The sequence below is a fragment of the Triturus cristatus genome, chromosome 6, assembly GCF_964204655.1.
Source record: "Triturus cristatus chromosome 6, aTriCri1.1, whole genome shotgun sequence".
Classification (NCBI taxonomy): Eukaryota; Metazoa; Chordata; class Amphibia; order Caudata; family Salamandridae; genus Triturus; species Triturus cristatus.
Window position 1 is genome coordinate 1,783,952,973 of NC_140589.1, and position 12,052 is coordinate 1,783,965,024.

General features: G+C 45.4%; 1 protein-coding gene across 5 annotated transcripts in view; it reads left to right on the forward strand.

Moving 5' to 3' along the window:
- Window positions 1-1,216: 1,216 nt before the first annotated feature.
- The window catches only part of PTK2B (protein tyrosine kinase 2 beta), a 509,984-nt gene continuing 499,148 nt past the window's right edge, over window positions 1,217-12,052 (forward strand). For 4 of the 5 annotated variants that reach the window (XM_085613101.1, XM_085613104.1, XM_085613105.1 and 1 more), the window contains exon 1: window positions 1,581-1,710. The gene's annotated coding sequence lies outside the window, so the exon portion shown is untranslated. Of the gene's footprint in view, window positions 1,466-1,580; window positions 1,711-12,052 lie in introns of those variants that run through there. The other variant, XM_085613103.1, reaches the window with a different exon arrangement.

The window sequence follows — 12,052 nt, forward strand, 5'->3', positions numbered from 1 at the left end:
TTACCTACATGCTGGCCTTTAGAAACCAGACTGCTCCAGGAGGCTCACTCAAGCTCCAGGAGACTCGCTCAGGCGAACCTAGAAGACAGCCATGAAGAGATGAAATGCCTGTATGACCAGAACACCACCGTGGTAGAGTTTCAACCTGGCCAGAAAGTGTGGGTCGTGGCCCCAGTAGAGTTGTGTACTCTTCAGGACAAGTGGAATGGGCCTTTTGAAGTTGTAGAGCACAGGAGAGATGCCACCTGCCTGGTGAACTTGCAGACCCCCAGGAACCCTTTGAGGGTCCTACATGTGAACCGCCTCAAACCTCACTTTGAGAGGTCTTGGCAATAGATGATGGGGTGGAGGCGGAGTGAGCCTCTCCCGGATCTCCTATCTACCAAGGAGCTTGATGGGTCAGTGGAAGGTGTGAACCTCTCCCCTACCCTGACCCCAGAGCAGCAGCGTGACTGTCGCCAGGTGTTGGGACAGTTTGCCATCCTGTTCTCCCTGACCCCAGGTGTCATCCACTGAAGTCCAGGCACCGAGGCCTTGTCTAGGAAGTAGTCTTCCAGGTAGACCCATTTGGGAGGGTTACAACCAGAGGAACTGTATGCACTGTATAACTTGTTGTGTGAGCACACCGTGGGTTACCTATGGAAGGGTGTGGCTGCAGTTCTCCACCTTTCCCCGTCCTTTCCTGGAAGGGGGAGGAACCTGGTATACTCAGGGCCAGCAGCAGTGATTGTGCAAAGGGCACGTAGGAAGTGATTGCAGCTTCCGCACCAGGGGGGTTGCAGGCCTTTGTTGAGCGCATCCACTTTAGGTAGGGGGCATAGGCATCACCGCACCCTGCATAAATAATCTCATATAATGCTTCAGCGGTCTGCTTACCTTTCTATATGGGGGTAGCTTGTTATTGCTCTTCACATAACACAACCGCTTATGCAACCTACACGAGTACATAAAAAAACACTCTCTCAAATAATGGCATTAGTCAAGGATCAAACAGTACATCAGGTGGAAAACCCGGGATTAGAGCTCAAGAAGCCTATGACGAAACCAAAGGACTAGCAGGCGGTTCCTTAGGTAATTTTTTTTTATTAATGTCGATAATATTTCACCATAGCAGGCTGGCAACCGCGCCCTGTCCTTACAAGAGAAAATAAACGAAAGTGGATGCAGGCATGTGGGCGCACTGGATGTTTATAAACCATCACTGCGCGCGCTGCGTGCGTCAGCCGGGGCACTGCACGCGCTGCGCACCCACAGTACCTGTACTCCCGGCGGTCGGCGCCAGTGCACACTGAGGTGCAACCTGTGACCAGAAGGGGCACGGCCAGGGGCTGGTAACGGCTCGCGCGCATGCTGCCGCTCTAGTTCTCGGCTTTATTTGTGCCCCGGAGGCAGCGGGCACGGCTTCCTGTGCGAGCTTGTGCGCCTGAGCCTTCGCCGCTGCTGCCTCTCTACCTCACCGCCTGTGGTAAGTGTGAGTGTTCAGAAAAGGCAGCATTTTGAGGAAGTGTGCGGTGCACGCCGAAGGGTGGGGTTAAAACAACGGACAGCCCTCCCCTTCGCCTCCTCAGTGGGAGGAGGCGGGAGAGGCGGCAGTGTGCAGTTTCTTCACCTGCCAGCATTGCACATACCAAGGGAGAGAGAGAGGGAGCGAGTGGAAGGAAGGGGCACGGAGCGCACCGGGCGGGGGCAGGGCGAGCACCCCTTTTCCAGGTACGTGCGTGCTCCCCTTCTTTTAAACTGATGTGTTTATTTGTTGCTGTTTGTGAACGTTGGTCGTGTTACTGTAAGCACAGAACACCACTTGACCCCTGGACAAACTCGCAGATTAATTGTCAACATTTGAGAAGTCCAAGCTGCAGGGAGATGTGGGTGTGTCTCACGCGCCCCGCAGCGGGGGCCGGGCAGTCATTTCTCAACCAGGGACATGCTGCTGGAAGAGGCATGCAGCTGGGACAGGAGTCTGGGCATCGGGGCCCTTCGCATTGGCAGGTTGGCAACACCTGGGCAGCCTTGCTGTGGGGGCTTCCTGGCGCATGCAGCCCTGGAGGGCACACACTCAGAATCCGGAAGTGAGAGCCAGGAAGGCTACTGTGCGCGCGGGTGTGCAACCGCGCGGCCTCAGAGCACAGATCAAATTGCGTAAAAGCACAAAAGGCTGTTTACTTTTTGAGTGTGCGCACTTCTCTCGCCGTCTCTATTTTCATAGCCCAGGGGGCTGGAAGGAGGAGGCTGGAATCCGGTGGCGAGTGCAAAGAAAGACAGAGGAATTCTTCTTAAGCAATCAATCGGAATGCAGTGGCATTTTTCTAGTGAGGGTGCAAAAAGTCCTACCTTGGGGCTATGAGCAAATTTCCAATTTGCACTGCCCTTTTTAAAATGTCCCTGGGAACTCCAGAAATTCTAATGTTGAGTTGTCACCCATGGAACTGTCTCAACAAGGGACATATATGGTCTTGAAAGCTAGCTAACAAAACTATGGCGTGGCCTAATAAAAGAATATTGTCAGTAAAAGTCTTCTTTGTGCTTAGAAACCACTTTTCTTCTATCTGTTACGCTAGTTCTCTTCCCCAAGCTCTCGGGTTTCTGTGGGATAATTGTACTGGACAGAATATGTTAAGATACAGATTTTCTGTACAGTTTCACGGATCACACATGTGGACACGGGCGATACTTTGAGTCCCAAATACTTCCCTTCTCTGCCAACAGAACCGTGCAACTTGTTGGACTGTGATGGTTCTGTAGGAACTGCAATACATTCTATGTTTTTTCGCAACTGATTGGCTAATACCCACACAGTGCAGTAACTGCTACATGATTTTCCAAACTGAAATCCTACATATTTTCCATAGAAAGCGAGCAATTTAGTGAATAACTTGGGCAATTGTTATAAGGTGCAGCTTCCAGGCGCTGCGCGAAGAAGGCAGTAGGAAATATCTCAAGGTAGAATTGGAGAGGTATGCTTCAGCAGATCTAAAGTTTTTAGGAAGATGGCTTCCACCTGCAGATATTTAGTTTTGGAATATTTCCTTGATTGTGCAGCCTCTCCTGCTGGAATGACTGCATTTGGTGATTTCACAATGGGCTGCCATGCAGTGAACAATAATTCAGTGTCTGTATTAGAAACACAACTGACTGCGGTGGTATCTGCGCGACCATTGGTTATAAAGCACAAACAGGCTGAAAACTGGATATTTTCCAGGCACCTGATTAATAGGTGTTGATAATACCCGGCTCACTGGAGCAATCTCTAAGGATAGGAGTCTGGGATGCTTTGCTGTTATTTTCATCTTCAGCTTGCATGTTTACAAACAGGCGATCTAATGATATGTTGTAGACCCCCTGTAGCTCCATGGGTTATACATGACGTATATTGCATGTGTTTTTTTTTTCTCTCAACTGATACAGTACATTTTTTACTACTATAGATCAAATTCCGACATGTCATTTAGATTTTGTCTCTTAATATGAACATAAATGCGATAATTCCTTAGAGCTACTTGTCCACAGTGATCAAAAACAAAACTTTGGAAGTGAACCAAACTCTGAAGGGGAAGGAATGACAAACTCACTGTCGCGCTGCCCATTGCTGTAACTGCCGACATTTCACAAGTGTTTCCCTAGACACAAAGCAGAATGGATTGGCAAGGAACATTTTACTGTTTAATGTACTTATTTTGCTGGAGAAGACAGAAATATTGTAGAGGAGATGTGGCGTAGTGGGTAAATGCTAACCTTGGAAGGTGAAGACATAGTTTCGAATCCTGGCTTTGGCCCTTGACCAAATGCACCCTGTGAACCTGGGCACATCACTACCACTACACTCCGCTCTGCCCGATATTGTAAATATGTGTAATGTTAGAATGATACACTCAGAACCCCATGTTTCCAGCACGTCCTAGTGCATGCGATCCGTTCTCTGCTGGACCCCACACCCATGATGCTCTCTGGCCACCCTCCTATCTGAGGCTTGTCACATAGTGGGAATATTTTCTCTCATGCGCTTAGCTACTAGGGCCGTACTGTACAAAAGTAGCCTCTGGCACCAGCAATTTTTGGGAGATCACTCCATCCACACAGCTGCTTTCATTCCCTCCACCTTGCCCCTCCCCCTTTATCCCTATATATTCAAGGCAAGTGATTTCCATCGAGATAGTGTGTGCCAAGGCACTTTGCCCAAAAAGCAGCACTGCCCTAAGGGGCAACAACGTGCGGGTTTAGAGAGTCTGTGCCACAATGCGTGTGTGTGCGTACGCCTCGGCGTGTGCGAGAAGGATACTTATATTTCTAAAGCATTCACCCCCCCCAGGGCTTTCTTTTATTCTAATTCCTGAAAAAATGCCATTGCTATGGAGATGATGGCCATCGCTGACATGTAGTAGCAGTCACTTCCACGCGGTGCTGCTCTTTTGTTTACTGTGCCATCCCTGGCATAAAGAAGACCATCCCTGGCATCTGATGGGCATTTCTGGCATATCTACACCTTGCATGCAGTTGCCCTCAGACCCTCCTTGCACGTGAGAGGTCTCACTGAGTTCTGAGGGCCATCACTGCCATTGGCTGGCCACCGTTGGCATAAAATGTTGATCTGGTGGCCATCTCTTTCATCTGATGTGCCTCCATGGGGAAAGAAAAGGCATCTCTGGCAGTGATTCGGTAGGAGTAGTCACCCCTGGTATCTGGTGGCCATTCCTGGCACACATAGATAACATATGATGGTGCCGTCATTGATGACAGAACCCGTCCCTGGCATATGATGTGGAGAAAATTCATATACAAAAGTTTCTATTTGAGGGACAAATGATTTTATTTTCAGAAAACAACGATTCAGTGTTTAGGAGAATTGGCAATGGTCTTAGTCAAAATAAAAGTGTTAAGCGGGCGGGGCAATATTGCATTTTCAGAGAATTACATGCTTTATTTGGTGAAAAATGTGTTTATTGGGCCAAGTTGTATTTACAGCCAAAATAAGTGTTTTTTTCCAGAAAATGGGCAGTTTATGTTTATCGACAAAAAAGTGAATTTATTTAAGGATATTCAGAGCTGATATGTGAGTAATAATATATTCTGAGAGTAGAAGGAAAAGTGCTTGTTACGGTATAATTTCCTTTTTTAAAGTTATGGTTTAATTTCCTTTGTGTCGCTGTGTCAGGGGGCACGCACTTGCTGTCTTGGTGATTTCTTCATTACTCTTCTGGAGGCCTTTCATGGTCTATAATGATATATGTTTATTAAATGATTATCTATGCACGCCTGACACTGTAAGATCAATGCAACCTCTACCTGCTGTCCGAACCCGTCATGTGCCTGCAGTCTGAGCCTGGAATACCTGTGGGCAACAGAGATATTGCTCTGTTTAGGGCTGTAAAGTCTATGTAACCTTTGAGAAAGCTTTACAGGTTAAAGGCGCAGATTGTGAGATCCGTGTGACTTTTTATTTTTACATGCTGTATCTCAATCAATCAATCAATCAATCAATCAATCAGGGGGTTTAAAATGTGCTACTCACCCGTGATGCTGGGGGGGGTTGGGGTGCAGCTCTGGTCAGCTGAAGAGTCAGGTCTTGAGGCTCTTCCTGAAGATATACAGAGTAGGGGCGCGGCTAATGTTGACTGGGAGCTCATTCCAGGTTTTGGCTGCGATGTATCTCGCAAGGACATTTTCAGCTGTAAGACTGGGAAGGGTGGGAGGGAAAGTCAGGTAAAGGTGATAGAGAGATGCTTTGTACATTCAGAAAAATGATGGGCCACGTCAAATGCCATGCATGTATTTGTAAAGTCTGCAAATCTATAGGTTTTTCGCCAATTTCTTAGGACTATCGTGTTATAAAAGGTACTATTTGGCCCCATTTCTTAAACAAGCATTTACAATGCAACAGGTCTCGCATTTGCGAGAGTTTAAGCTATTGGCATTGTAAATGACAAAAGGCCTTTTATTTATCTGTTTTGATAATTAACAAATATATAAAAGGCATTGTCATTCACAATGCCAATAGCTCGAACTCTTGTAAATGCGAGACCTATTTCATTTTAAAAGAAGCGGCCACCATTGTCCATTGGAAAGTGAAAGCGAGCATGGAGCGCTGAATGTTGCAGGAAAGCATGTCATGCTTGCAGTAGGAGAAACTCATTAAAGAAAATAGTGCTTACAGAATAAATAAGACATACCCTGTATCAACCGAAGTACAAGGGCCAGTCCTTATGGGAGGTTACAAATGAAGACAAGGTGGTACTAAGGAGGGACTAACAAGCCTACTAATGAATCATAAGCCAGCATTCACAAAGGACAACGACACAAGCCAATGAAAAATATGGGCAGAGAGTGGGCGGAGTTTCAAGTCCATACTTGAATACAGCATGCTTCGTAGAGCAGCGCATGCGCTGACCAGGGTCGACCTAACAAAAATATAAATATATATATGTATATCCCTAAAGCCAAACTCGGGGGGTTGGGGGGGGGGGAACGTGTGTTGGATGGTTCGTCGTTGTTGCTCTGTGCCCGTGTAGGCAGAGGTAAGATCGCTGTCCCACCTGGCTCAGGGTGTCTTGGGGGGATGGGTTAGTGCACTGGTTCTCCTGGCAGTCTCAGCAGCCGCTGCACGACCAGCAGCCGACTCTGGGGCGGTGCTGCATGTGCAAGGAGCACAGGGGGGTTCTCCATGTTGTGAGGACTGCATCTGGGGGCGGAATCTCACAGTGTGGCCAGAGGCCACTGGGGCATTAAAGGTGTCACCAAGGTCAGGGAAGAGGCCTCGCCTGCTTGAGGGATAAAGGCAATGTTTCCAGGCCCCTGGATTTGCCCAATATAAATGCTGCACTTTGTAATTTATTTTAATTGTGGTAAGCACAGCTGGTACCTCTTTCGGTTTGATTGTTTTCCTTGCCCATTTCTGTGATAGAATGTTTCTAAATTGTGTTTACAGTTTGTTGTATCTTCTGTTTTTTGCAAGAAGGCTTTAGGATAAAGCCATTTGGAAATCCTTTGCCAGACAAGTCCCCGTTTTAATTAAATATTGATGAAACAGGGAAAACTATGTTTTTTAAAGTTAGTTTTAGTAACTGGCTATTATAATTTAAAACTGTTTAATAGATATGCTTCACTGTTAATTTTCAGTAAAGATTGTTTAAAACAAGCTAACATACAGTGACCCATCATTGGGGTGGGGTCAAAGGTTCTGAGATGTCATCATTGGTCAAGTGGGTGTGGTAGACGATGTTACCGCCACAGCCCTTAGGATTGTGGTGAAATTACATCGCCAAACAACCTTTCATCCATTCATGGCCGACCCAATGAATATTGTTCTGAACGTGTGGAAGTTTGTAGCGCATAGTTACAGAAGTAACCGCCTTGATGTGCTTATGATAGCAATGCCTTTTTTCATTCATCAGGATTGGTGGCTGTGCATTGCTATCAAAAAGTAGCTTCAAATTTTGTAAATAATATTTTAAACTAAAAAGTCAGTGTAAAAAATTCTTCTGAGGCCATGTTGCAATGATTCTAGAGCAACTTAAGTAAATCGTAGGAACGGTCACATCTTCTTCCCTAAAAACCATCTGAAACCCACCCACTCATGAAATAGTTGCGCCTACCTGCCTCCTCTCCCTCCGACACCCCTTTCCTCCTCCCAACCCTTTGAACACATCCAACCTCACCTCTTCTGATTAAACCATTGGTCCTCAGTTATCCTCTTGACTTTGTTTCTTCCTCATCCCCTCACACCACTTTCTAATTCTTAGCATTTATACTTGCTAATAATCAAAGTATGTGTTTTTGCCTGCTGTCACCATTATTTAGGTATATTATGTTAAAAGTAACTCAGACAACAACTTTTACTTTCCCAGTTCAAACCTACATGTAAACCTCGTGTGAAACTGAAAGACTTGCAGCTAATGCCAGACCTATTGGCTTTGCCTATGCTTGTTTGAATTTGGGCTTTTTTCAAGTTTTTCCTCTTTCCATGCTGAAAACGTTCCTCAATCACTCTCTATTGTCTATTGATTCATCCACTCTGAACACCTGCTAACTCCCTGCCCATTTCTCCAGTTTCTTCTCCCCCCTGCTCCTTTCCTTGCATTTTTCAAAGTTATCCCACTTCACTTCCTACTGACATCCAATTTATCTCCTTTCTCCTTCTGTTTCTTTTCCTGTCCCCTCCAGTCTGTTAAACATTTCACTATTTTCCCTCTCTCTGGTCCAGGCTCGTTTTTTCTTTTTTTCTTTTTTGGACTCGTTTTAATAGATACACAAGACTAACTAATGTTTTTTTAATTTATTTTTACTTTATTCGATCTCTTGTGTACAGATCATAAAAGTACATAAAATCAGCTATAAGACAATTAAAATATGGCCAATCACAATTCTTCCATATGAGCAATCCCCCCTTAATCAGGATTGCAAGTAAATTCCATAAAGTTAATAAACAAACAATAAACATATTCTCCTGATATTAATGCGCATATTTCCATTTCCTCATACATGCCCAAAGGAAAGATGCTACTGTAAAACAGATAAATATATTCGGAAGCGATTTGAAAAAATACAGTGCAACTCGGGATTGGCTAAAATTAAGACTCTTTAAAATTGGTACAATAAAATACTTTCTTTCTTGGGCATACAAACTACAGAAGAATAACAAGTGCAAATCATTCTGTGTGGGTTGCAAGGGCACGTTGGGAGGGAGATCAAAGATTTCAAGAATGTATTTTTGGTTAACTGTAACAATTCAGACGGAGCCATGCCCCATACACCTGCCCCGTATGTCGCAGCCGACACTGTTTTGGCCTGATAGATCTTTTTTAAGGTGCCCAGGGGTCTGGCACCCAGCCGCCTAGTAAATGTTTTTAGAGCCACTAAGCTCCTATTCATCATCGATGCTCAGCCTTCCACCTGCTGTGTCTAAGACTGATTCTTATCGAAAAGGATTCCTAAATAGGAAAAGGTATTAACCACTTCAATTTTCCTAGAGTCCATATGAAACTGCGGTACTTTATCTTTTTTTCCTGCCCCTGCAATTAAAATGTATGTCTTTGATTCGTTGACCCTTAGGTCCAGCGAGCTCATAATAGCCGCATATGCTGTTATCAACCGCTGGAGCCCCACCCCAGTTCTAGACAGGAGTACGGCATCATCGGCATATGCCAAGATAGGGAGCTGAACTAATGTATTTTTTTTATTTTTGCCTTAAATAAGAATTTTTTCAGTTTCTAATGTTTTTACAGTTTGTAAGAATCTTTCGAAGGCCTTTTAGTTTTTCATGCTGGACACAGGATTTGAAGCATAGTTTGGAAGTTTTTTTGAATCATTTTGTAAATATTTCGATTTTTATTCACATAAATCAGTCACCAAAATGGATAATCCTGGAAAGATATGTTCTTTATTCTGGATTCAGAAGGCTGTGTGTTTTTAAAATCATGTTTTCGCCAGTATCACAAATCGCCCATAAATAGTACATTGCTTTCATAAAGTGATATCATATCCCAGAGGAACACATTGAATTCCGTTGTACAGGAGAGCTCTCCCTCCACTCACACCCATCTCTCTCGAGCAGTTCCTGACCCAAAATAAACAGAAGCACAGCTGGAAAGGCCACCTATTTTTAGCCAAGTCACGCCTGAGCCAGGCCTCCCCAAGCATGCTGCTCCGTTTCTTCCTCAGTGAATTCTTTAGCTCAGGTAGTTGAGAAGCACATGCAGGGTACTTGGTTTTGTTAAATCCATGTAATGGTTCATCACTAGAAGTCTAGGCCAAGCTTGGGTATAGTTTGAACCCTCCATTTTTTCTACAGTCTTTCACAGGCTTCACCCATGTGCAGCGTTGAAGTGAGGGAGGGGCTGTTAGCCACATTCCTGGACATCACATCCAGCGAGGTTATTGTGAGAGGGGATTATCTCGTTATTCCAGGAGACTGTGTTCCAGCTATGCAGAAAGTGGCCGATTCCCACAGGCTCCAACCATGAATGACTACTAGTCATGCCACAATACACAAATTTATATTAGGACGGATCCCTAGTTAGGTTAGGGGGCCGAGAGGAACTCTATGAGGGAGTACACCCTCCCGTGGATAAACACTCGATCACTATAAGTACTCCCGTAATGGACCAATCAGCAATAGAACACTCTGCAATAGGGTCCTAGGACCATAATATCCCTAGCAACCCTTTTCTTTATATTTTAACATCAGTGCCAAACCCAAGAATAAAGGGAAACTGGGGTTTGACGCCGATTTTTAATCTTTATACCCCCTGGCCAAAAATCATCTCATCAAGTGCTCCCTGAGATGTTGGTCGAGCCCACCCTGACCTTTAGGCGCCGGGGTGTCCCAATGATGAAGCATGACACCACTAGGGTGTGTGAGGGAAAATAACAACAAAAGGACTTGCCACCTTCCCCACGCCTAGGTGGTGTTATTTACTTCAAATAGGGCATACCAACACCTGAGCTGGCAGCAGAGTGTTCTATTGCTGATTGGTCCATTACGGGAGTACTTATAGTGATGGAGTACTAGTCATGCCATCCTGATACGTGAAGCATCATATTAAACATTTATATATATATATAACTAATATTGACACATATTTCTCATTCTACAAACCTATGTATGATGAAAGGCTGAGTCAGTCTTACCTGGCTCTATACCTGTGCCCTGCAGGTTACTTGTGTATGTGTTTCTCTATATACACATGCGCACACACACACACACACAGATATAGATTTTTCATTGTCTCAGCGGGCTGCCTACATGCACTGGGGAGAGGGGCAGTTGGGGGGCGGGGGGGAGAGGGATGCCCAGCAACAGACTAGGACAGCCCTCCTCAAATATTTTATTTTTAATCTATCACCTCCACTGCCTTAAAACTGGGGTCCCAGCTGCGTGACTTGATGAATATGCACTTTGCAACAACCCTGAGTGAGTGCCTTTTCCTTTCTGATGCAGTTCAGGAGATAAAATAAAATATAAACAAAACAATGTATGTGTGTGTGTGTGTATTCTTTCTCTCTTTCCCTTTCTTCCCAACTCGACCCCCCTCACACCTCCCTAAGCAAGTAGTAACAAGGTCAGCCTTTTGATAGAAAAATATTTCTTGGTTTTTATAGTAACTTGGGCGCTGTTTGACGAATCTGTATGAAACCTTTTAAAAACACAGGTTTACCCACTTTGGCTTCCTCGTGGAAAGTTTCGCACCGGCCTGTCAAATGAGGGGGTGGAGGGGTTCTAAACATTGATTTCCCATGTTGATTCTTATGGGAAAGTTTGCTCTCTGATCCCGCTGACCGGAATTACACTAAGTTTGGCAGAAAGCTAGAACCTTACTCGGAAAGCAGGCTTCTTGTTATTTGGTTTACATCCATTCAGTAGTTTTCAAGAAATTAGCATTTAAATAAGTGCATGGAATGGGCATAAAGGGATAATAACCAGAAAAAGTTGGTGATATCTAGTATGCTGGTGTCCAGATATGCTCCGATTAGCCAATTTGTTAATTCTTTGATCAATCTTGATTAACTGGAAACAACATGGACAATATGTGGTGGCAGCCATTACAGGACTCAGGGATATGGCCACTGTGTCCTGAAAATGATTACGTTTGAGTGCGTGGCATGGCCAGCGTGTTTGAAAGTGCTGCTGGCGTGGAGCTGCAGCCGCTGGCACAGAATGCGAGCCTTGCAGTGCTCGCTGAGCTGGGAGAAGTAAATAACCTGCTGCTAGGAGCACGGCGTCTCCTTTGCATAGAGGAGTGGTGCCAGGGGTGCCGCTTACACCCACCACACACTGGAAGTCTGTCATACGGTGCACGTAAACAGTGCCACCCCCTTCAAGCATGCCTCACACTCCCAACCCAAAGACACACAAACCTGCTGACGGAAAACGCCAGTCGGAGGCTGGTGGGTGGGCAGTGCCAATCACGGCCGTCCCCCGCCCAGGGACTTGTTGCACTCTCCTCCAAGGAGAGCAGGCGGCACCATATCCAATGTCACTGACCCTGTAATCTGCCCTCAACCCCACAACATTTAAGCCAAGAAGCTCGGTTACGAGGGAACCACGCAATGCTGGCCCAGG